Genomic DNA, 27,213 nt, shown 5'->3' with positions numbered 1-27,213 from the left:
TTTGGATATTGAGGTAACCAGTCCTCTTGATGTTCAGTCTAATAAATGTTTAAATGCTGTTTTTAAACCTCCTGTGGTTTCCCCAGGTGTTTTTCCCATTCCTGAGGCTAATTCTGATATGATTTCTAAGGAATGGAATAAGCCAGGTACTTCTTTTATTCCTTCTTCAAGGTTTAAAAAATTGTATCCTTTACCAGCAAATTCTATAGAGTTTTGGGAAAAAATCCCCAAAGTTGATGGGGCTATTTCTACTCTTGCTAAATGTACCACTATTCCAATGGAAGATAGTACTTCCTTTAAGGATCCTTTAGATAGGAAGCTTGAATCTTATCTAAGGAAGGCCTATTTATATTCAGGTCATCTACTCAGACCTGCAATTTCTTTGGCTGATGTTGCCGCTGCATCAACTTTCTGGTTGGAGAATTTAGCGCAACAAGAATTGGATTCTGGCATATCTAGTATTATTCGCTTACTGCAATATGCTAATCATTTTATTTGTGATGCCATTTTTGATATTATCAAAATTGATGTTAGATCCATGTCTTTAGCTATATTAGCTAGAAGAGCTTTGTGGCTTAATTCTTGGAATGCTGATATGACATCTAAATCTAGATTACTATCTCTTTCTTTTCAAGGTAATAATTTATTTGGTTCTCAGTTGGATTCTATTATTTCAACTGTCACTGGGGGAAAGGGAGTTTTTCTACCTCAGGATAAAAAACCTAAGGGTAAATCTAAGGCTTCTAACCATTTTGTTCCTTTCGTCAAAATAAGGAACAAAAACTGAATCCTTCACCCAAGGAATCTGTTTCCAATTGGAAGCCTTCCTCAAATTGGAATAAATCCAAGCCATTTAAGAAATCAAAGTCAGCTCCTAAGTCCGAATGAAATTGCGGCCCTCATTCCAGCTCAGCTGGTAGGGGGCAGATTAAGGTTTTTCAAGGATATTTGGATAAATTCTGTCCAAAATCAATGGATTCAGAGCATTGTCTCTCAAGGGTATCGAATGGGATTCAGGATAAGACCTCCTGTGAGAAGATTTTTTTCTCTCACGTATTCCAGCAAATCCAGTAAAAGCTCAGGCTTTCCTGAAATGTGTTTCACACCTGGAGTCTTCAGGGGTAATCATGCCAGTTCCTTTTCAGGAACATGTTTTGGGGTTTTATTCAAATCTATTCATTGTCCCAAAGAAGGAAAATTTATTCAGACCAGTTCTGGATCTGAAAATTTGAATCGTTATGTAAGAGTACCAACTTTCAAGATGGTGACTATAAGGACTATTTTGCCTTTTAATCAGCAAGGACATTATATGTCCACAAAAGACTTGCAGGATGCAAACCTTCATATTCCGATTCATCCAGAACATTATCAGTTCCTGAGATTCTCTTTTCTAGACAAGCATTACCAATTTGTTGCTCTTCCATTTGGCCTAGCAACAGCTCCAAGAATCTTTTCAAAGGTTCTAGGTGCCCTACTCTCTGCAATAAAAGAACAGGGTATTGCGGTGTTTCCTTATTTGGATGATATCTTGGTACTAGCTCAGTCTTTACGTTCTGCAGAATCTCACGCGAATCAACTAGTGTTGTTTCTTCAGAAACATGGTTGGAGGATCAATTTACCAAAAAGTTTCTTGATTCCTCAGACAAGGGTCACCTTTTTAGGCTTCCAGATAGATTCAGTGTCCATGACTCTGTCTCTAACAGACAAGAGACGTTTAAAATTGGTTGCAGCCTACCGGCACCTTCAGTCTCAGTCATTCCCTTCAGTGGCTATGTGCATGGAAGTTTTAGGTCTCATGACTGCAGCATCGGACGCGATCCCCTTTGCTCGTTTTCACATGAGACCTCTACAGCTTTGTATGCTGAACCAATGGTGCAGGGATTATACAAAGATATCACAATTAATATCCTTAAATCCCAATGTACGACACTCTCTGACGTGGTGGATAGATCACCATCGTTTAGTTCAAGGGGCTTCTTTTGTTCGACCAACCTGGACTGTGATCACAACAGATGCAAGTCTTTCAGGTTGGGGAGCTGTTTGGGGATCTCTGACAGCACAAGGGGTTTGGAAATCTCAAGAGGCGAGATTACCAATAAATATTTTAGAACTCCGTGCAATTCTCAGAGCTCTTCAGTTTTGGCCTCTGCTAAAGAGAGAACCATTCATTAGTTTTCAGACAGACAATATCAGAACAGTGGCATATGTCAATCATCAGGGTGGGACTCACAGTCCCCAAGCTATGAAAGAAGTATCTCGGATACTTGCTTGGGCGGAATACAGCTCTTGTCTAATCTCTGCGGTGCATATCCCAGGTGAAGACATTTGGGAGGCGGATTATCTCAGTCGTCAAACTTTACATCCAGGGAAGTGGTCTCTCCATCCAGATGTGTTTTCTCAGATTGTTCAGTTGTGGGGTCTTCCAGAGATAGATCTCATGGCTTCTCATCTAAACAAGAAACTTCCCAGATACCTGTCCAGGTCCAGGGATGTTCAGACGGAAGCAGTGGATGTGCTGACACTTCCTTGGTGTTATCATCCTGCTTACATTTTCCCGCCTCTAGTTCTCCTTCCAAGAGTGATCTCCAAAATCATCATGGAACAATTGTTTGTGTTGCTGGTGGCTCCAGCATGGCCACACAGGTTTTGGTATGTGGATCTGGTTCGGATGTCCAGTTGCCAGCCTTGGCCACTTCCGTTAAGGCCGGACCTACTGTCTCAAGGTACGTTTTTCCATCATGATCTCAAATCATTAAATTTGAAGGTATGGAAATTGAACGCTTAGTACTAAGTCATAGAGGTTTCTCTGACTCAGTGATTAATACTATGTTACAAGCTCGTAAATCTGTCTCTAGAAAGAATTATTATAGAGTTTGCAAGACTTACATTTCATGGTGTTCTTCTCATAAATTCTCGTGGCATTCTTTTAGAATTCCTAGAATTTTACAGTTTCTTCAGGATGGTTTGGATAAGGGTTTGTCTGCAAGTTCCTTGAAAGGACAAATCTCTGCTCTGTTTTATTTCACAGAAAGATTGCTATATTTCCTGATATTCACTGTTTTGTACAGGCTTTAGTTCGTATTAAGCCTCTCATTAAATCAATTTCTCCTCCTTGGAGTTTTAATTTGGTTTTGAAGGCTTTACAGGCTCCTCCATTTGAGCCTATGCATTCTTTGGACATTAAACTACTTTCTTGGAAAGTGTTGTTTCTTTTGGCTATCTCTTCTGCTAGAAGAGTTTCTGAGCTATCTGCTCTTTCTTGTGAGTCTCCTTTTCTGATCTTTCATCAGGATAAGGCAGTTTTGCAGACTTCTTTTCAATTTTTACCTAAGGTTATGAATTCTAACAACATTAGTAGAGAAATTGTTGTCCCTTCTTTGTGTCCTAATCCTAAGAATTCTTTGGAAAGATCCTTACATTCTTTGGATGTGGTAAGAGCTTTGAAATATTATGTGGAAGCTACTAAAAATTTCAGGAAGACTTCAAGTCTATTTGTTTAATTTTCTGGTCCTAGGAACGGTCAGAAGGCTTCTGCTATTTCCTTGGCTTCTTGGTTGAAACTTTTGATTCATCAAGCTTATTTGGAGTCGGGTCAGGCCCCGCCTCAGAGGATTACAGCTCATTCTACTAGATCAGTCTCCACTTCGTGGGCCTTTAAGAATGAAGCTTCAGTTGATTAGATTTGCAAAGCGGCAACTTGGTCCTCTTTGCATACATTTACTAAATTCTACCGTTTTGATGTATTTGCTTCTTCAGAAGCAGTTTTTGGTAGAAAAGTTCTTCAGGCAGCTGTTTCAGTTTGATTCTTCTGCTTTTGATTTAAGTTTTTTTCTTTCATTTATGAGAATAAACTTATTTTTATTTTTTTGGGTTGTGGATTAATTTTTTCAGCGGAAAATGGCTGTTTTTATTTTTATCCCTCCCTCTCTAGTGACTCTTGCGTGGAGTTCCACATCTTGGGTATTGCTATCCCATACGTCACTAACTCATGGACTCTTGCCAATTACATGAAAGAAAACCTAATTTATGTAAGAACTTACCTGATAAATTCATTTCTTTCATATTGGCAAGAGTCCATGAGGCCCACCATTTTTATGGTGGTTATGATTTTTTTGTATAAAGCACAATTATTTCCAAATTTCTTTTGTTGATGCTTTTTACTCCTTTATTTATCACCCCACTGCTTGGCTATTCATTAAACTGAATTGTGGGTGTGGTGAGGGGTGTATTTATAGGCATTTTGAGGTTTCGGAAACTTTGCCCCTCCTGGTAGGATTGTATATCCCATACGTCACTAGCTCATGGACTCTTGCCAATATGAAAGAAATGAATTTATCAGGTAAGTTCTTACATAAATTACGTTTTTCCCACGGACTGTCATCTAAGCTAGTCATGGAGACCTTGCTATCTGGAGCACCATGTTTGGCAATCGAGAAGTCCATCATGTATGTGTTCAGCTATACTTGTACATCCCCTGGCTATAATATGGAGATCACTGACTGTTTCCGAACATTTCCCTTCTTTCGCAATAGAGATACCTCAGAGGACAGAGCCATCAGATCTAGAGTGGGGTAACATAACTCAGAGCAATACAGACTCCATTATTTCACATTCCATAACCGGGTGGGACTTACAAATCAGTTAGATCTCTTTTATTTATTTTGTTATGACTATCGGCTAGATTTAGAGTTGGGCGGTAGCCGTCAAAACCAGCGTTAGAGGGTCCTAACGCTGGTTTTTACCGCCCTCTGGTATTTGGAGTCAGTCAGGAAAGGGTCTAACGCTCATTTTCCAGCCGCGACTTTTCCATACCGCAGATCCCCTTACGTCAATTGAGTATCCTATCTTTTCAATGGGATCTTTCTAATGCCGGTATTTAGAGTCGTGGCTGAAGTGAGCGTTAGAAATCTAACGACAAAACTCCAGCCGCAGAAAAAAAAACAGGAGTTAAGAGCTTTCTGGGCTAATGCCGGTTTATAAAGCTCTTAACTACTGTGCTCTAAAGTACACTAACACCCATAAACTACCTATGTACCCCTAAACCGAGGTCCCCCCACATTGCCGCCACTCTATTAAAATTTTTTAACCTCTAATCTGCCGACCGCACGCCGCTGCCACCTACGTTATCCCTATGTACCCCTAATCTGCTGCCCCTAACACCGCCGACCCCTATATTATATTTATTAACCCCTAATCTGCCCCCCTCAACGTCGCCTCCACCTGCCTACACTTATTAACCCCTAATCTGCCGACCGGACCGCGCCGCTATTATAATAAAGTTATTAACCCCTAATCCGCCTCACTCCCGCCTCAATAACCCTATAATAAATAGTATTAACCCCTAATCTGCCCTCCCTACTTCGCCGACACCTAACTTCAAACATTAACCCCTAATCTGCCGACTGGAGCTCACCGCTATTCTAATAAATGTATTAACCCCTAAAGCTAATTCTAACCCTAACCCTAACACCCCCCTAAGTTAAATATAATTTTTATCTAACGAAATAAATTAACTATTATTAAATAACTTATTCCTATTTAAAGCTAAATACTTACCTATAAAATAAACCCTAATATAGCTACAATATAAATTATAATTATATTGTAGCTATTTTAGGATTAATATTTATTTTACAGGCAACTTTGTAATTATATTAACCAGGTACAATAGCTATTAAATAGTTAATAACTATTTAATAGTTACCTAGTTAAAATAATTACAAAATTACCTGTAAAATAAATCCTAACCTAAGTTACAATTAAACCTAACACTACACTATCAATAAATTAATTAAATAAACTACCTACAATTATCTACAATTAAACCTAACACTACACTATCAATAAATTAATTAAATACAATTCCTACAAATAAATACAATGAAATAAACTAACTAAAGTACAAAAAATAAAAAAGAACTAAGTTACAAAAAATAAAAAAATATTTACAAACATTAGAAAAATATTACAACAATGTTAAACTAATTACACCTACTCTAAGCCCCCTAATAAAATAAGAAAGACCCCCAAAATAAAAAAATGCCCTACCCTATTCTAAAATTAAAATAGAAAAGCTCTTTTGCCTTACCAGCCCTGAAAAGGGCCATTTGCGGGGCATGCCCCAAAGAATTCAGCTCTTTTGCCTGTAAAAAAAAACATACAATACCCCCCCCAACATTACAACCCACCACCCACATACCCCTAATCTAACCCAAACACCCCTTAAATAAACCTAACACTAAGCCCCTGAAGATCTCCCTACCTTGTCTTCACCTGACCGGGTTCAGCGATCGGTCCAGAAGAGGGTCCGAAGTCTTGATTCAAGCGGCGGCTGAAGAACTCCATCATCGGGCTGAAGTCGGAAGTCCTTCATCGGGATGAAGTCTTCTATCAAGCCGCATCTTCAATCTTCTTTCTTCCGGAGCGGAGCGGAGCCATCTTCTTCCCAGCCGACGCGGATCCAACCTCTTCAAGCGACGCCTACTAGCCGAATGACGGTTCCTTTAAATGACGTCATCCAAGATGGCGTCCCTCGAATTCCGATTGGCTGATAGGATTCTATCAGCCAATCGGAATTAAGGTAGGAAAATTCTGATTGGCTGATGGAATCAGCCAATCAGAATCAAGTTCAATCCGATTGGCTGATCCAATCAGCCAATCAGATTGAGCTTGCATTCTATTGGCTGATCGGAACAGCCAATAGAATGCGAGCTCAATCTGATTGGCTGATTGGATAAGCCAATCGGATTGAACTTGAATCTGATTGGCTGATTCCATCAGCCAATCAGAATATTCCTACCTTAATTCCGATTGGCTGATAGAATCCTATCAGCCAATCGGAATTCAAGGGACGCCATCTTGGATGACGTCATTTAAAGGAACCGTCATTCGGCGAGTAGGCGTCGGTTGAAGAGGTTGGATCCGCGTCGGTTGGGAAGAAGATGGCTCCGCTCCGGAAGAAAGAAGATTGAAGATGCTGCTTGATAGAAGACTTCATCCCGATGATGGATTTCTTCAGCCGCCGCTTGGATCCAGACTTCAGCCCGAGGATGGACGTCACTCTTCAGCCCCCCACTTGGGCTTGGATCAAGACATCGGAGGCTCTTCTGGACAGATCGGGACCCGGTGAGGTGAAGACAAGGTAGGGAGATCTTCAGGGTCTTAGTTTTAGGTTTATTTAAGGGGGGTTTGGGTTAGATTAGGGGTATGTGGGTGGTGGGTTGTAATGTTGGGGGGGGGGGGTATTGTATGTGGGGTTTTTTACAGGCAAAAGAGCTGAATTATTTGGGGCATGCCCCACAAAAGGTCCTTTTAAGGGCTGGTAAGGTAAAAGAGCTTTGAACTTTTTTAATTTAGAATAGGGTAGGGCATTTTTTTTATTTTGGGGGTCTTTGTTATTTTATTAGGGGGCTTAGAGTAGGTGTAATTAGTTTAAAATTGTTGTAATATTTTTCTAATGTTTGTAAATATTTTTTTATTTTTTGTAACTTAGTTCTTTTTTATTTTTTGTACTTTAGTTAGTTTATTTCATTGTAGTTATTTGTAGGTATTGTATTTAAATAATTTATTGATAGTGTAGTGTTAGGTTTAATTGTAGATAATTGTATGTATTTTATTTAATTAATTTATTGATAGTGTAGTGTTAGGTTTAATTGTAACTTAGGTTAGGATTTATTTTACAGGTAATTTTGTAATTATTTTAACTAGGTAACTATTAAATAGCTATTGTACCTGGTTAATATAATTACAAAGTTGCCTGTAAAATAAATATTAATCCTAAAATAGCTACAATATAATTATAATTTATATTGTAGCTATATTAGGGTTTATTTTACAGGTAAGTATTTAGCTTTAAATAGGAATAAGTTATTTAATAATAGTTAATTTATTTTGTTAGATAAAAATTATATTTAACTTAGGGGGGTGTTAGGGTTAGGGTTAGAATTAGCTTTAGGGGTTAATACATTTATTAGAATAGCGGTGAGCTCCAGTCGGCAGATTAGGGGTTAATGTTTGAAGTTAGGTGTCGGCGATGTTAGGGAGGGCAGATTAGGGGTTAATACTATTTATTATAGGGTTATTGAGGCGGGAGTGAGGCGGATTAGGGGTTAATAACTTTATTATAATAGCGGCGCGGTCCGGTCGGCAGATTAGGGGTTAATAAGTGTAGGCGACGTTGTGGGGGGCAGATTAGGGGTTAATTAATATAATATAGGGGTCGGCGGTGTTAGGGGCAGCAGATTAGGGGTACATATGGATAATGTAGGTAGCGGCGGTTTACGGAGCGGCAGATTAGGGGTTAAAAAAAATATGCAGGTGTCAGCGATAGCGGGGGCAGCAGAATAGGGGTTAATAAGTGTAAGGTTAGGGGTGTTTAGACTCGAGGTACATGTTAGAGTGTTAGGTGCAGACGTAGGAAGTGTTTCCCCATAGAAAACAATGGGGCTGCGTTAGGAGCTGAACGCTGCTTTTTTGCAGGTGTTAGGTTTTTTTTCCAGCTCAAATGGCCCCATTGTTTTCTATGGGGGAATCGTGCACGAGCACGTTTTTGAAGCTGGCCGCGTCGGTAAGCACCGCTGGAATTTAGAGTTGCAGTGGCATTAAATTATGCTCTACGCTCCCTTTTTGGAGCCTAACGCACACAAGAAAACCCAGCCCTTCTGTGAACTCTAAATACCAGCGGTATTTAAAAGGTGCGGGGGGAAAAAAAGCCAGCGTAGCTAATGCACCCCTTTGGCCGCAGAACTCTAAATCTAGCCGTATGTGTTTATATGTTTAATTTAGAGATCCTAAGGGATAGCATAGCAGCCCATTTGGGAAATAATACTTTATGATCTGGCAGGAGCACTTATAATATTCGTAACAGCACTAACATGGCGGACGCTTGGGAGCAACATTTGCGCTCTTACATATATATGCTGGTACTGTTTAAACACTCTGTTTCCTTGGGTGTAAAGTTATGTTCTGCTATGTTTTGTATTTGACCACATATTTGTTTTTGGTCCTGTTTTGATAATTCATGCTAATAGCCTTTTGAGGATTGTGGCTCTATTTATTTAATCTCTGACAGTGATATAAATTAACCCCCAGCGATATACAAATATCATTCCTGCTACGCCAACAATTACTCCTTAATAAAATACTTGTTTGATGCAGCAGGAGGTGTATCTGACCGTACAGCAGATGTTTATGATATTTGCTGTTTGATGTTAACATATTAATGGTTAATAAGTATGATAAAGCTAGTAACTGGTTTATGTATATACCATTAGTTGGGCAGTGCAAATGTTAACACTTATGCTGATATGAGAGACCATTACTTTTGCACTTATACGATTTACCAATATCCTTTAGTCAGTAGGTTTTGCGCTTATAGCTGCTCCTAGATCTTTACATCAAAGCTCCTAATATGCACAGCAGTAATTTTATCTACCTATCTAGCTATATTAGTTTATGCTATAAATCACAAGGTATAACGCTTACTACCCCCTCGGGACGTCAAGCATTATTTATATTCCATGTCCTCTACCAGCTTGTATTCCTATATATATTTTAGCTAAACCATGATGTTATATAAATATATTGTTTAAGCTACTTATAACTAATAAAGAGGTTGGATATGAGACCCAAAAGTGGTTTCCTTTCTTTCAGGTAAACCTCCATTATTAGTTTTATATTATGTTAATTTGAGGTCCAAAAGTGGCCCCTCGAGTAAATTGGAGAGTCTACATATTGATTGGCAAGTTATCCTATTATTGTGTACTAAATTCTTCCCTAAAGTTTCTTTTCTGAATATTATGTATACAATTTATAATGGAATGTATTTAATATATTCTTTTGTTTTGCGTTTTTGCACTCTCTGCCTTGTATGCCATTCTATAAACCTCAATAAAAATGATTTAGAAAAAAGAAAGTGAAGGCCGCCCACAGAAAAAAACGGACGGGGAGCTGTGGACTCTCCCGTACAGAAGAAAAGAAAATGATCGGGTTAGCATTATTAAGTTTTTCTTCTTAAAACGGGGAGAGTCCACAGCTGCATTCATTACTTTTGGGAAATCAATAACCAAGATTATAGAGGACACTGACTGCAAACGGGCGGGAACAAAAGGCAGCCCATTCTGATGGCACCACAGCCTGACACAACCCGGATACCCGATAAAAAACTACTTCAACAGAAGCAGGCGGGACAAAAATGGAAGAGGACAAGGTAACTGCCCATCAATGAAAACCATAAATATCCCAGTTAAAGATCACACTAAATTCTGGACTCCACTGAGCACAAAAGCCTCTGAGGAGACAAATATCCCACTCTCTAGAAGCACACAAAGAAAGACCTCTCCATAAACAATGGCAAGGGAAACAAAAATCAAAGTCCCACACCACATTCTCCCTAACTGAAAGAAGGGAAGAATCAGATAATAAGGTCCAAAAGAACATATATAAACAATCTCCGAAGAATCAGGGACAAAACCGAGAGAGAAGCCCCTAGCATAACTCGAAAAGAGCGGCTACTAGGCTGCAAGAGGACAAAATCCCGTAGAAAAATACTCTACCGACGAAGGAGAGCTAGGAAAGGAAAAATTCCAGATCAACTCCTACATGGATCCAAAAGGAAACAATGGAAAGCCTTAAAGTGAAGGTCAATTTTGATTAATTAGTGCCCGGTTTTTAATAATTGAGATTTCACTATTTTTCTTCAAAAACTTACCTTTTCATTCTGGCAGCCACTCCAGCGATTCTCACGGCCGTCGGAAGCCTCTGCAGACGTCAGAAATAACGAATCCGGCTTCCTCCAAATCTTGGCCTGATGCAGCGCCGTGATTGGAGGAAGCCGGATTTGTCATTTTGGACCCGCAAAGACGGCTTGTGATGGGCGGAGGAAGTGCTGGAGCAGCTCCAAGGATTAAAAGGTAAGTTTATGAAGAAAACGAGTGAAATGTAAATTTTGATGAATTAAAGTGCCTTTGTTTTTAATAGGATTATTAAAAACCGGGCACTAATTCATCAAAATTGACCTTCACTTTACCCAGAACCGAAGTCCCAGAAGGACAAAGGAACAAGACTACCTTATCATAGACAGCTAATTAGCACAGAGAAATTGAACACCCATAGGTCAGAAATAAACCCTGGGAGAAGAACAGGAACTGAATAGTGACATCTGTTTATGCCACAAACAAAAGCCGCAGGCTTCCGTCGGATAGGCAGTCAGACTAAACGTCCAACCATAGTAACTAGACAACCGAATAGCTAGAAAACTTTCACCAGGACATTCCTGGAAAAGAACAAGAGAATAAAACTCAGAAAGCAGAGCGGACCATCTCCCTCCCTGCTAGAAACGAGGTAAGGGAGGACAACACCCTGACCAATAATAAGAACCAACTACCCGCTAAAGGAAGGTTCCCGAATCAACTGCAAGGTCTCCCAACCTAAGTAAGAATCCTTCGGGAGACAAGAGACATGGTCAATGCCCAAACAGAACAGTCAGAATTCCTGACCCCTAACTCCGATCTAACAGTCCTATCACAGAAGCGACTGTCAATGTCCCCAAGGACAAGAGAGATTAAAAAAAGGAAATTTATGCTTACCTGATAAATTTATTTCTTTTACGATATGACGAGTCCACGTATTTCATCCTTACTTATGGGATATCGCCTCCTGGTCAGCAGGAGGCAAAGAGCACCCCAGCAGAGCTGTATATATAGTTCCTCCCTTCCCTCCCACTCCAGTCATTCGACCGAAGTTAGGAAGAGAAAGGAAAAGCCAAGGTGCAGAGGTGACTGAAGTTTAACAAAATAAAGACCTGTCTTAGAAAATGACAGGGTGGGCCGTGGACTAGTCATATCGTAAAAGAAACAAATTTATCAGGTAAGCACAAATTTCCTTTTCTTTTAAAAGTTATGATGAGTCCCCGGATTTCATCCTTACTTATGGGATACAATACCAAAGCTATAGGACACGGATGAAAGGGAGGGACAAGACAGGAACCTAAACAGAAGGCACCACTGCTTGAAGAAACTTTCTCCCAAGAACAGCCTCGGACGAGGCAAAAGTATCAAATTTGGAAAAAGTGTGAAGAGACGACCAAGTTGCAGCCTTGCAAATCTGTTCAACAGAAGCATCATTTTTAAATGCCCATGAGGAAGCCACCGCCCTAGTAGAATGAGCCGTAATTCGTTCAGGAGGCTGCTGTCCAGCAGTATCATATGCAAAACGGATGATACTCTTCAGCCAGAAAGAAAAAGAGGTAGCCGTAGCTTTCTGACCCCCACGTTTCCCGGAAAAGACAACAAATAATGAAGATGATTGACGAAATTCTTTAGTCGCCTTCAAGTAAACCTTCAGGGCACGGACCACGTCCAAGTTATGTAACAGACGCTCCTTCTTAGAAGAAGGATTAGGACACAAAGAAGGAACAATAATTTCCTGATTAATATTTTTGTTGGAAACAACCTTAGGAAGAAAACCAGGTTTGGTACGCAACACTTCCTTATCGGAATAAAAAATAAGATAAGGAGAATCACATTGCAATGCCGAAAGCTCAGAAACTCTGTGAGCAGAAGAAATAGTAACCAAAAATAAAATTTTCCAAGATAATAACTTAATATGGAATGCATAGGTTCAAACTGAACCCCTTGAAGAACATTAAGAACTAAATTCAAACTCCAAGGAGGAGCAATTGGTCTAAACACAGGCCTGATTCTAGTCAGAGCCTGACAAAAAGATTGAACATCCGGAACATCTGCCAGACGCTTGTGTAACAATATAGATAAAGCAGAAATCTGTCCCTTTAAGGAACTTGCTGACAACCCTTTCTCCAATCCTTCTTGGAGAAAAGATAAAATCCTAGGAATCCTAACCTTACTCCATGAGTAGCCATTGGTTTCTCACCAATAAAGATATTTACGCCATATCTTATGGTAAATCTTTCTAGTAACAGGCTTGCGTGCCCGAATCAAGGTATCAATGACCGAATGAGAGAACCCTCGCTTAGATAAAATCAAGTGTTCAATCTCCAAGCAGTCAGTTGCAGAGAAATTAGATTCGGATGATGGAAGGGTCCCTGAATGAGAAGATCTTGCCTCAATGGAAGCTTCCACTGTGGTAGAGATGACATGTCCACCAGATCGGCATACCAAGTCCTGCAAGGCCACGCAGGAGCGATGAGAATCACAGAAGCCCTCTCCTGTTTGACTCGAGCAATCACCCGGGGAAGGAGAGCAAACGGAGGGAACACATAAGCTAGATTGAACGACCAAGGCACTGCCAAGGCATCTATCAGTTCGCATATGCAATTGGTGTACAATATGGGTGAATACTTTCCTTAACAGTTCAGAACTGCAGCCGTCTCACAGTCTCTCCCAAACACTGTGCAAATGAATGTGGTGTGCTAGATAGAGGCGCTGGTTCTTTGTTGTTCAATATAAATTTATTTTCCACCTTTTCCCTCAGTTGTCCTCAGTTTCTAGGTACAAGGAGCAATGCCGAGACATCAAGCTGTAATCATCTGAAATAATGTGTATATTTACTCACAGTAAATATTCCAGACATCCGGCTCTATCTTGTTGAAAAAATGATTCTACAGATTTTTTCCAATAAAAAACTGTATTTATTAAAGTTCAACGCGTTTCCACGGACCCAGCCGTCTTTTTCAAGAGCAATAAAAAGTAAAAGTGCTTTACATACCAAAAAGCATGCCTTACTGCTACACAGGCGGTCTTTATATACATAATTTATTAACGAAACCTGTTTCCCCATTGGAGGAGAAGCAGGTTCACACCCGATACAAAATAACTATATAAATAAATCTGTCAACAATTTATTCTATCTAACATGAATAGAAATTTCATTAGTACATTTAAAATATTAAAAATAAAACTATTATCACATGTTTCTTGGAATAGTTTTTTTTGCCGGTTTTGCAGTTCCCTTTCGAGTCGTTCAATTCTGTCAGTTCCCATTCAAGTCCGATATGAGTCACCTGGTTTCGGTTATCCAATGAGAAGGAAAGTCAGTTTTGGACAGACTTTGACAATCACGTGATTTTGTTGTCCAATGAGTGCCGTCTCTGTTTAGACTCGTTTCTTATAAGTAAATAGGTAAAAAATAAATAAAGAACAGTTTGTTATTCGCATGTTTACAAACAGCATTTTCCTTCTCGCTAGACTGAGTATGTACAGGCATGGTTTTTGCCAGATCTCTATAATCTCTTACACGTAAAAAATACACATTAAAGGAAAATACCTATTGATCTAATAAATAAAAGCATTTTCTTTTCCAACTTGACTGCCTATATATTGATCAATATATAGGCAGTCAAGTTGGAAAAGAAAATGCTTTTATTTCAGCCCTCATCTCCAGAAGATTGATGGGAAGTAGAGACTCCGACCGAGTCCACACACCCTGAGCCTTCAGGGAGTTCCAGACTGCACCCCATCCTATCAGGCTGGTGTCTGTTGTCACTATCACCCATGAGGGCCTGTAGAAGCACGTCCCTTGGGACAGATGATCCGGCGACAACCACCAAAGAAGAGAATTCCTTGTCTCCTGATCCAGATCTATTTGAGGAGACAAATTTGCATAATCTCCATTCCACTGCCTGAGCATGCTCAGTTGTAGTGGTATGAGATGAAAACGAGCAAACGGAATGATGTCCATTGCCGCCACCATCAATCCAATTACCTCCATGCACTGAGCCACTGATGGCCGAGGATTGGACTGAAGGGCTCGGCATGTATTCAGAATCTTTAACTTTCTGACCTCCGTCAAGAAAATTGTCATGGATAAGGAATCTATTAGAGTTCTCAAGAAGGGAACCCTTGTCTGTGGAAGTAATGAACTCTTTTCTAGATTCACCTTCCACCCGTGAGTCCTCAGAAAGGACAGAACCATGTCTGTATGAGATTTTGTCAGATTGTAGGACGATGCCTGGATCAGAATATCGTCCAGATAAGGCGCCACTGCAATGCCCCGCGGTCTGAGAACCGCCAGAAGTGACCCTAGAACCTTTGTGAAGATCCTGGGTGCTGTGGCCAACCCGAAGGGATGAGCCACAAACTGAAAATGTTTGTCCAGGAAGGCAAACCTTAGGAACTGGTGATGATCCTTGTGGATAGGAATATGAAGATATGCATCCTTCAAGTCCACGGTAGTCATATATTGATCCTCCTGGATCAATGGCAGAATTGTTTGAATAGTCTCCATCTTGAAGGATGGGACTCTGAGAAACTTGTTTAGACTTTTTAGATCTAAAATAGGTCGAAACGTGCCCTCTTTTTTGGGGACCACGAAAAGATTTGAGTAAAACCCCTGCCCCTGTTCCAGTATTGGAACAGGACGAATTACTCCCATAGTAGAGAGGTCTTTTACACAACGTAAGAACGCCTCTCTTTATCTGGTCTACAGACAATCGTGAAAGAAGAAACCTCCCCCTTGGGAGAGAATTTTTGAATTCCAGTTGATACCCTTGGGACACAATTTCCAGTGTTCAGGGGTCCTGAACATCTCTTACCCAAGCCTGGGCAAAGAGAGAAAGTTTGCCCCCTACTAGATCCGGTCCCGGATCGAGGGCCGCCCCTACATGCTGTCTTGGTAACAGCAGCGGGCTTCTTGGGTTGTTTACCCTTGTTCCAAGCCTGGTTGGGTCTCCAGACGGACTTGGCCTGAGCAAAATTCCCTTCCTGTTTAGCGGAAGAAGAGGAAGAAGAGGGGACTCCTTTGAAGTTCCAAAAGGAATGAAAATTATTTTGTTTACCCCTCAGTTTAGCTGTTCTATCCTGGGGTAGGAGATGACCCTTACCTCCCGTAATGTCAGAAATGATTTCTTTCAAGTCAGGCCCGAATAGGGTTTTTCCTTTGAAAGGAATAGCCAAAAGCTTTGACTTGGATGACACATCAGCAGTTTTTAACCATAACGCTCTATGCGCTAAAATGGCTAATCCGGCATTCATAGCCGCCAATTTGGCAATCGGAAAGGCAGCATCCGTAATAAAAGAATTAGCCAGCTTAAGAGCCTTAATTCTATCGAAAATTTCCTCTAAAGGAGTCTCCGTCTTAAGAGACTCTTCTAAGGCGTCAAACCAGAAGGCTGCCGCAGTGGTAACTGATACAATGCAGGCCATCGGTAAAAGGAAACCCTGATGAATAAATAACTATTCCAATTTCTTATCCATAGGGTCTTTAAAAGCACAACTGTCCTCAATAGGAATAGTTGTACGCTTAGCCAGGGTAGATATAGCTCCCTCCACCTTAGGGACTGTTTGCCAAGAGTCCCGAACAGTGTCAGATATGGGAAACATTTTCTTAAAATTAGGAGAAGGTGAGAACGGGATACTCTGCCTTTCCCATTCCCGCGTAATAATTTCCGAGATTCTCTTAGGAACCGGAAAAACATCAGAGTAAGCAGGCACCTCTAAGTATTTGTCCATCTTACACAATTTCTCTGGTGGTACCACAATACAGTCACAGTCATCCAGAGTCGCTAAAACCTCCCAAAGTAACAGGCTGTGGTGTTCAAGCTTAAATCTAAAGGACATGACATCTGAGTCCGTCTGAGGTAACATACTTCCCGAATCGGAAAGTTCCCCGTCAGACAAAAGTTCCCTGACCCCCAATTCAGATCCCAGAACCAACAAAGCATCAGAGGTCACAGTATTCAAATTGACTTCTGTCCTGCTGCGTTTGCCCTGTAATACTGGCAACTTAGATAAAACCTCTGTAAGGGTAGATTACATAACTGCAGCCATATCCTGCAGAGTAAATGAAGTAGACGCGGTTGAAGAACCCGGCGTCGCTTGGGTGGGCGTTAAAGGTTGTGACGCTTGGGGAGAAAGTAGCGGCATACCCTGATTCTCATCAGACTGAGAAGCATCCTTAGACACACTTTCCTTAAAGAAAATCTGCTCTTTACATTGTAAGGCCCTTTCAGTACATGAGGGACAAAAAGTAAGAAGGGGTTCCACAATGGCCTCTAAACACATAGAACAAGTAGTTTCCTCAAGTTCAGACATGTTAAACAGACTAGCAATAGCAATAATAGTCGTTCTTTACTTGATATATTGAGCTCTGAAGTCAAATTACATAGCCAAAAAATTTGAACTAAAAAAGTGTACTGCGCCTTTAAATAATAAAAGCGCAACAATTTTACTGCAATCAGTCAACACAACTTTCGCAACAATAAAAAGTACCCTTATGTGCCCAATTTAACTTAACAATATTGCTCCGTTCTTGGAAAAGTTATATATAAATTTTTGTCAACTTTAATCGAATTTTTAACACACTTCAGGCCCCTGCACCTCGCCACAGCTCTGCTGCGGCGCCTACCTGCCCCCGGATCGCACTGATCCACCAGAAGAAGCGCTCCCAAGTCTCTCTGTACCCAACAAGTGCAAAACTGACTTAGGCCCCACCGGAGCCTCAGGACCCTGCTGCCGATCCTGAAGAATACTGCACTGCTGAGCGTGTGCGAAAATAGGCCCCGCTCACCGTGGGCGTAACTCGAGCCGTACTGAGACCCGCATGGGACGACAAAACAACATGTCGGTCTTCCAATTTTATACTAAAAAACGCCATGTGCCCCTCTTATACACGCACTTTACATAATAAAAGTGCAACAGTATTGACTATCGATCTCTGTCAAGCCAGCTATGAAGCCATAATAACGTCATGCAAACCACATCTCCCAGCGTCAGCCCACACAGTATATTTAAAGTGAAAACACCAAACACACTATTAAATAAGCAAAATAAAAGGGAATTCCAGGTACTCCATTTCTACTATAGTGCATACTGATTACCCCTCCCCAGTTAGGGAATAATGTCAGCCTGTTCTGATGTATCAAGTCTCCCCAGAAACAAATGACTGAACATACCTCAATGCTGCTTGTAGCATGACACAGTTCTCCACACTGAAGATGTTTCTTTACACTACCTTCAACTGCTCTGTGGGATCTTAGATAACGTTTGCTAAGATCATCAACATCAGTGCAGAAAATAAGATGTCTCCACTCCTCTTGGGAAGTTATAGACTGACAATTTCTCCTTGAGAAAAATAGTACTCACTGGCACCATTTTAAAATAAAAAACTTCTTGATTGAAGAATCTAAATTAACACCTCACTTTACCTCTGACTATCAGTAATACAGGCAAAGAGAATGACTGGAGTGGGAGGGACAGGAGGAGCTATATATACAGCTCTGCTGTGGTGCTCTTTGCCACTTCCTGCTAAACAGGAGGCGTAATCCCATAAGTAAGGATGAAATCTGTGGACTCGTCATATCTTGTAAAAGAAATAAAGGACTGCACTTACCTCCATGCTGAGGAACAGCATGATAATCTCACAGTGCCAAGAGGTCCACTCTTCCTTCTGAGGTCCTGTGAAGGTAGAAGGGTCTTAGTTAATATTCTAAGACCGTACACAGAGAAGCAGCACAAGCATGGGAGGCGCAGTGAAGCTAAAAACTCCACTAGTTCCCATAACCTAAAAGGCTATTTCCAGACGCTGCTCTGTAGTAAAATAGTACACTTGGCACCATTTAAAAATAAAAAACTCTTGATTGAAGAATCCAAACTAACACCTCACTTTACCTCTTCCTATCACTAACACAGGCAAAGAGAATGACTGGAGTGCGAGGGTAGGGAGGAGCTATACAGGGAGTGCAGAATTATTAGGCAAATGAGTATTTTGACCACATCATCCTCTTTATGCATGTTGTCTTACTCCAAGCTGTATAGGCTCGAAAGCCTACTACCAATTAAGCATATTAGGTGATGTGCATCTCTGTAATAAGAAGGGGTGTGGTCTAATGACATCAACACCCTATATCAGGTCTGCATAATTATTAGGCAACTACCTTTCCTTTGGCAAAATGGGTCAAAAGAAGGACTTGACAGGCTCAGAAAAGTAAAAAATAGTGAGATATCTTGCAGAGGGATGCAGCACTCTTAAAATTGCAAAGCTTCTGAAGCGTGATCATCGAACAATCAAGCGTTTCATTCAAAATAGTCAACAGGGTCGCAAGAAGCGTGTGGAAAAACCAAGGCGCAAAATAACTGCCCATGAACTGAGAAAAGTCAAGCATGCAGCTGCCAAGATGCCACTTGCCACCAGTTTGGCCATATTTCAGAGCTGCAACATCACTGGAGTGCCCAAAAGCACAAGGTGTGCAATACTCAGAGACATGGCCAAGGTAAGAAAGGCTGAAAGACGACCACCACTGAACAAGACACACAAGCTGAAACGTCAAGACTGGGCCAAGAAATATCTCAAGACTGATTTTTCTAAGGTTTTATGGACTGATGAAATGAGAGTGAGTCTTGATGGGTCAGATGGATGGGCCCGTGGCTGGATTGGTAAAGGGCAGAGAGCTCCAGTCCGACTCAGACGCCAGCAAGGTGGAGGTGGAGTACTGGTTTGGGCTGGTATCATCAAAGATGAGCTTGTGGGGCCTTTTCGGGTTGAGGATGGAGTCAAGCTCAACTCCCAGTCCTACTGCCAGTTTCTGGAAGACACCTTCTTCAAGCAGTGGTACAGGAAGAAGTCTGCATCCTTCAAGAAAAACATGATTTTCATGCAGGACAATGCTCCATCACACGCGTCCAAGTACTCCGCAGCGTGGCTGGCAAGAAAGGGTATAAAAGAAGAAAAACTAATGACATGGCCTCCTTGTTCACCTGATCTGAACCCCATTGAGAACCTGTGGTCCATCATCAAATGTGAGATTTACAAGGAGGGAAAACAGTACACCTCTCTGAACAGTGTCTGGGAGGCTGTGGTTGCTGCTGCACGCAATGTTGATGGTGAACAGATCAAAACACTGACAGAATCCATGGATGGCAGGCTTTTGAGTGTCCTTGCAAAGAAAGATGGCTATATTGGTCACTGATTTGTTTTTGTTTTGTTTTTGAATGTCAGAAATGTATATTTGTGAATGTTGAGATGTTATATTGGTTTCACTGGTAAAAATAAATAATTGAAATGGGTATATATTTGTTTTTTGTTAAGTTGCCTAATAATTATGCACAGTAATAGTCACCTGCACACACAGATATCCCCCTAAAATAGCTATAACTAAAAACAAACTAAAAACTACTTCCAAAACTATTCAGCTTTGATATTAATGAGTTTTTTGGGTTCACTGAGAACATGGTTGTTGTTCAATAATAAAATTAATCCTCAAAAATACAACTTGCCTAATAATTCTGCACTCCCTGTATATACAGCTCTGCTGTGGTGCTCTTTGCCTCCTCCTGCTGACCAGGAGGCGATATCCCATAAGTAAGGATGAAATCCGTGGACTCGTCATATCTTGTAAAAGAAATCCCAGCATCGACAAGGCCCGGAGATCAGATAACGAATCTCCAGCCACAAGTTCCTAAGGAAAAGAAGCAGGAAAGAGGCACCAACACCCAGAGAGACTAACTCTGCATCCAGGATACCTATCCTGATTACCCCTCAGAAACCCGAAGGGAGGGTACACTGCAGAAAAGAAAACCCCTCGACCCACTGAACTCCTAGAAACAGATGAGGAAAACTACCTCAAGAGGAGCCAACTGGATAGGTGCAGCAGACCAGAGCACCACAAAGTTACCTGAAAATGAAATTTGCACAAAAGTGGATGCATGCCATACCCCCATGGGGTCTTGAACTCTGATCTCTCATGAAGTATCCCAGTGGCTGTCCACTCGCTCCCCAAAAGGCTTCTAAGATAACACCCACAAAGTCCGAAGACAAAGGTAGGACCCAAAAGCTCTAAAGATCCAGTCTGGATCAACCCACAGACAACCTACAGCTCAAGGAATTAGCGAATGAACGAGCATCCTAAAACTCCTATCGGTGATGGGAAGAGAGACTGCATAACAATCGCCCAAATCCCCATCCAAAAGGCAAGGGGAAGTGAAAAACACAGCAATCTTCAAAAAAGAGGAGAGAAACACTGGCAAAAGAGATATGAGAACCGGACAATCCCATCCGCAAGTAGTACCAATAGGGGGGAATAATCACCCCCTACACCAGGTACTGGAGATCTCTATGCAGTCATCTGATCCTCCCCCTTCGGAAGGGTGGACTCTAGCTCCTGTCCAAAGGACCTCAGGAACCATAATCATACTGCCATAGCAGAATTCGGAATCCCAGGAAACCATGCGAGTGCAGGGACAAAACAATAGTATCGAGTACTTAAACGCCAGTTAAGGCCATGCAAGAAAAACATTGGACGCCCCACCAAGATGAAATAAAGTAGGGCCAGCCAGATATCTAGGATAGAAGGTACTCCTATAACTTGTAGAAACAAGAAAAAACAACCTCGTAACAAGAGGTAAGGCAACTTAGTACCCAAACAGGACCAGCCTGTTGTCAAAAATATAAAATGTCTGATATAACCTCAAAAGAACAGAGTGAACTAGTACCCAACCAGGACCAGCCTGCTGACTAGGGTACAACTGAACTGCTCAAGGGCTTACTAAAAGTTCTAAACCCTAGCAGGTCTAGACGTAACCAACAGACAAATGACAGACAAATAAGCTCGGAGTCTTAAACGTTGTCTCTTAATATTTTTTTTTTGGTGACTTTCACCGGAAGTAACAACCATTGCGACCATAAAATTGCTAGTATCAAAATCCCAGAGAAAAAAAAAGTTTCCTAAAAGGAAAAGTATACAACAGTCTCGAGCTCTGCAAATAAAAGAATACACATCCTAACCGGATCAAATGAAGTAGGCCGCACCCACAGGTGAACGCCAAGAATAGAAATAGAAACACTAACAGAGCCAGCCTGTCAGAGACCTGATTCCTCAAGAGCTCAGAACTTGGATTAGATACACAAGCAAAAGACAATCAGGAGTATGATCCACATCACTCCACTTGTCTAGCGCTGTTCACCATCAGAATCAGAAGACTGAGGATCCAGAGGCAAATGAAGACTAAAATCTCAGTACCTGCCTCAGCAGTGCACGCAGATGCGTCAGACGGGATCTAAAGGCAAAACTTATCTCCGGCGGGGCATTTGAAGGCCCCCGTCCTGCCGGCTGCCCCCCTGAAGCCTCAGAGGGAACCGCTCCCCCAGAGGAAAGGTAAAGAGGACACGGATAAGCTTTTGGCTGGGCCTCAAGAAGCTGTAAATGCGCCGCTACCAACCGAGCAGCAACCTCTGGTGGAAAGAAACCTCCTTCCGGAGAAGGGGTAATGGAATTTGGGACAACTGCTTGTGTAGGAACAGAAGATTCCAGGGAACACGCCTCACAGGACACAGAATCCTCAGAGGCGGGCGGCTCAGGGGTCTCTAATCTTTTCCCAGAGGGAGAAAAGAGCACTCTTTTATGGCATAAATGAAAAAAAATGGAAAATGAAACGATCTTACCGGAATCTATAACGTGGAAGAGTAATATGGTCCTTCAAGTTTGATAGATAGTAGCGTAGCTTCTGACATGGACTTGAGTGAAAAAAGCAGGCAGCAAAACTCGTCAACGCTGATTGATTATGGAGCTGTTAATATGAGTCGGGATGGTTTCACAGAAAGACTTTCTCTGCATCTCCGGACTCTAACTTTCATCCATGCTCTCACTGAGAGGCTGACAGGACTACTTAAATCTCCCGTCCCATCTCAAAGAGTACTACCCTCCATAAGAGATTACTCCGCAATCTTCTGATACTTCTCTGCCAGCCTCCTGTCACAAAAGGCAAAGAATGACTGGGGGATGAGAGAAGTGGGGGAGGTATTTAAGCCTTTGTCTGGGGTGACTTTGTCTCCTCCTGGTGGCCAGGTTCTGTATTTCCCAAAAGTAATGTATGCAACTGTGGACTCTCCCTGTTTTAAGAAGAAAACATAGATGTTGACGGCAGATAAGAGCCATAGGCCCAGAAAGTCTGCCCGATATTATCTAAAAGTATAAACTTATCTAGTTCATAGAATAGCCTTATGCTTGTCCCAGGCGTTAGTTAGTATGTAGGATAGACTTATGCTTGTCCCATGCGTTAGTATGTAGGACAGCCTTATGCCTGTCCTAGGCATTTTTAAAGTCCCCCACAGTGTTTGTCATTACTACCTCTTGAGGAAGTTTATGAGGAACTACCAGGTACCAGTGCCTCCCATAACATAAACTGTGCACATATAGCAGGAGTAGGTGTAGGGCACATATAGCAGCAGTAGGTGTAGGGCACATATAGCAGAAGTAGGTGTAGGGCACATATAGCAGAAGTCGCTGGAGGGCACATATAGCAAAAGTCGCTGGAGGGCACATATAGCAGAAGTAGGTGGAGGGCACATATAGCAGCAGTAGGTGTAGGGCACATATAGCAGAAGTAGGTGTAGGGCACATATAGCAGAAGTCGCTGGAGGGCACATATAGCAAAAGTCGCTGGAGGGCACATATAGCAGAAGTAGGTGGAGGGCACATATAGCAGCAGTAGGTGTAGGGCACATATAGCAGCAGTAGGTGTAGGGCACATATAGCAGAAGTCGCTGGAGGGCACATATAGCAGAAGTCGCTGGAGGGCACATATAGCAGAAGTAGGTGGAGGGCACATATAGCAGAAGTAGAGGGAGGGCACATATAGCAGAAGTAGAGGGAGGGCACATATAGCAGAAGTAGATGGCAGGCACATATAGCAGAAGTAGATGGCGGGCACATATAGCAGAAGTCACTGGAGGGCACATATAGCAGAAGTCACTGGAGGGCACATATAGCAGAAGTCACTGGAGGGCACATATAGCAGAAGTTGCTAGAGGGCACATATAGCAGAAGTCGCTGGAGGGCACATATAGCAGAAGTAGGTGTAGGGAACATATAGCAGAAGTAGGTGTAGGGCGCATATAGCAGAAGTAGCTGGAGGGCACATATAGCAGAAGTGGCTGGAGGGCACATATAGCAGAAGTGGCTGGAGGGCACATATAGCAGAAGTGGCTGGAGGGCACATATAGCAGAAGTGGCTGGAGGGCAAATATCGCAGAAGTCGCTGGAGGGCACGTATAGCAGAAGTTGCTGGAAGGCACGTATAGCAGAAATCGCTGGAGGGCACGTATAGCAGAAGTTGCTGGAAGGCACATATAGCAGAAGTGGCTGGAGGGCACATATAGCAGATGTAGGTGTAGGGCACATATCGCAGAAGTCGCTGGAGGGCATGTATAGCAGAAGTTGCTGGAAGGCACGTATAGCAGAAATCGCTGGAGGGCACATATAGCAGAAGTCGCTGGAGGGCACATATAGCAGAAGTCAGTGTAGGGCACATATAGCAGAAGTCGCTGGAGGGCACATATAGCAGAAGTCGATGTAGGGCACATATAGCAGAAGTTGCTGGAGGGCAATTATATCAACAGAAGTCAGTGTAGGGCACATATAGCAGAAGTCGCTGGAGGGCACATATAGCAGACGTCAGTGTAGGGCACATATAGCAGAAGTCGCTGGAGGGCACATATGGCACATATAGCAGAAGTAGGTGAAGGGCACATATAGCAGAAGTCGCTGGAGGGCACATATAGCAGAAGTAGGTGGAGGGCACATATAGCAGAAGTCAGTGTAGGGCACATATAGCAGAAGTCAGTGTAGGGCACATATAGCAGAAGTAGGTGTAGGGCACATATAGCAGAAGTAGGTGTAGCGCACATATAGCAGCAGTAGGTGTAGGGCACATATATCTGAAGTAGGTGTAGGGCACATATAGCAGAAGTAGGTGTAGGGCACATATAGCAGAAGTAGGTGGAGGGCACATAAAGCAGAAATAGGTGGAGGGCACATATAGCAGAAGTCTCTGGAGGGCACATATAGCAGAAGTAGGTGTAGGGCACATATAGCAGAAGTAGATGTAAAGCACATATAGCAGAAGTAGGTGTAGGGCACATATAGCAGAAGTAGGCATAAGGCACATATAGCAGAAGTAGGTGTAAGGCACATATAGCAGAAGTAGGCGTAAGGCACATATAGCAGAAGTCGGTGTAGGGCACATATAGCAGAAGTCGCTGGAGGGCACATATAGCAGAAGTCAGTGTAGGGCACATATAGCAGAAGTCGCTGGAGGGCACATATAGCAGAAGTAGGTGGAGGGCACATATAGCAGAAGTCTCTGGAGGGCACATATAGCAGAAGTAGGTGTAGGGCACATATAGCAGAAGTAGGTGGAGGGCACATATAGCAGAAGTCTCTGGAGGGCACATACAGCAGAAGTAGGTGTAGGGCACATATAGCAGAAGTAGGTGCAGGGCACATATAGCAGAAGTCGCTGGAGGGCACAAATAGCAGACGTCGCTTGATGGCACATATAGCAGAAGTCGCTGGAGGGCACATATATCTGAAGTAGGTGTAGGGCACATATAGCAGAAGTAGGTGGAGGGCACATATAGCAGAAGTCGCTGGAGGTCACATATAGCAGAAGTCGCTGGAGGGCACACATAGCAGAAGTCGCTGGAGGGCACATTTATCTGAAGTAGGTGTAGGGCACATATAGCTGAAGTAGGTGTAGGGCACATATAGCAGAAGCAGCTGGTGGGAACATATATCTGAAGTAGGTGTAGGGTACATATAGCAGAAGTCGCTGGAGGGCACATATATCTGAAGTAGGTGGAGGGCACATATAGCAGAAGTCACTGGAGGTCACACATAGCAGAAATAGCTGGAGGGCACATTTATCTGAAGTAGGTGTAGGGCACATATAGCAGAAGTAGGTGTAGGGCACATATAGCAGAAGTAGCTGGAGGGCACATATAGCTGAAGTAGCTGGAGGGCACATATAGCAGAAGTAGGTGTAGGGCACATATAGCAGAAGTCGCTGGAGGGCACATATAGCAGAAGTAGATGGAGGGCAAATATAGCAGAAGTAGATGGAGGGCAAATATAGCAGAAGTAGGTGTAGGGCAAATATAGCAGAAGTAGGTGTAGGGCACATATAGCAGAAGTAGGTGTAGGCACATATAGCAGAAGTAGGTGTAGGGCACATATAGCAGAGGTAGCTAAAGGGCACATATAGCAGAAGTAGGTGTAGGGCACATACAGCAGAAGTAGGTGTAGGGCACATATAGCAGAAGTAGGTGTAGGGCACATATAGCAGAAGTAGGTGTAGGGCACATATAGCAGAAGTAGGTGTAGGGCACATATAGCAGAAGTAGGTGTAGGGCACATATAGCAGAAGTAGGTGTAGGGCACATATAGCAGAAGTAGGTGTAGGCACATATAGCAGAAGTAGGTGTAGGCACATATAGCAGAAGTAGGTGTAGGGCACATATAGCAGAAGTAGGTGTAGGGCACATATAGCAGAAGTAGGTGTAGGGCACATATTGCAGAAGTAGGTGTAGGGCACATATTGCAGAAGTAGGTGTAGGGCACATATTGCAGAAGTAGGTGTAGGGCACATATAGCAGAAGTAGGTGTAGGGCACATATAGCAGAAGTAGGTGTAGGGCACATATAGCAGAAGTAGGTGTAGGGCACATATAGCAGAAGTAGGTGTAGGGCACATATAGCAGAAGTAGGTGTAGGGCACATATAGCAGAAGTAGGTGTAGGGCACATATAGCAGAAGTAGGTGTAGGCACATATAGCAGAAGTAGGTGTAGGGCACATATAGCAGAGGTAGCTAAAGGGCACATATAGCAGAAGTAGGTGTAGGGCACATACAGCAGAAGTAGGTGTAGGGCACATATAGCAGAAGTAGGTGTAGGGCACATATAGCAGAAGTAGGTGTAGGGCACATATAGCAGAAGTAGGTGTAGGGCACATATAGCAGAAGTAGGTGTAGGGCACATATAGCAGAAGTAGGTGTAGGGCACATATAGCAGAAGTAGGTGTAGGCACATATAGCAGAAGTAGGTGTAGGCACATATAGCAGAAGTAGGTGTAGGGCACATATAGCAGAAGTAGGTGTAGGGCACATATAGCAGAAGTAGGTGTAGGGCACATATTGCAGAAGTAGGTGTAGGGCACATATTGCAGAAGTAGGTGTAGGGCACATATAGCAGAAGTAGGTGTAGGGCACATATAGCAGAAGTAGGTGTAGGGCACATATAGCAGAAGTAGGTGTAGGGCACATATAGCAGAAGTAGGTGTAGGGCACATATAGCAGAAGTAGGTGTAGGGCACATATAGCAGAAGTAGGTGTAGGGCACATATAGCAGAAGTAGGTGTAGGGCACATATAGCAGAAGTAGGTGTAGGGCACATATAGCATGCAGCAGGACATATATTTTCACACACACAGTAAGCAGAGCACATTATAGTTCCCGGTGAGCAGAATTGTG

General features: G+C 42.4%; 1 protein-coding gene across 1 annotated transcript in view; it reads right to left on the bottom strand.

The window, feature by feature from the left end:
- Window positions 1-27,213, bottom strand: part of LOC128655852 (uncharacterized) — a 148,174-nt gene that overhangs the window by 71,206 nt on the left and 49,755 nt on the right. The gene's annotated exons all lie outside the window — the stretch shown is intronic.

This window comes from Bombina bombina, chromosome 4 (genome assembly GCF_027579735.1).
Source record: "Bombina bombina isolate aBomBom1 chromosome 4, aBomBom1.pri, whole genome shotgun sequence".
NCBI lineage: Eukaryota > Metazoa > Chordata > Amphibia > Anura > Bombinatoridae > Bombina > Bombina bombina.
The sequence above is the reverse complement of the archived record's forward strand: the minus strand, read 5'-3'. Positions and strand labels throughout refer to the sequence as shown.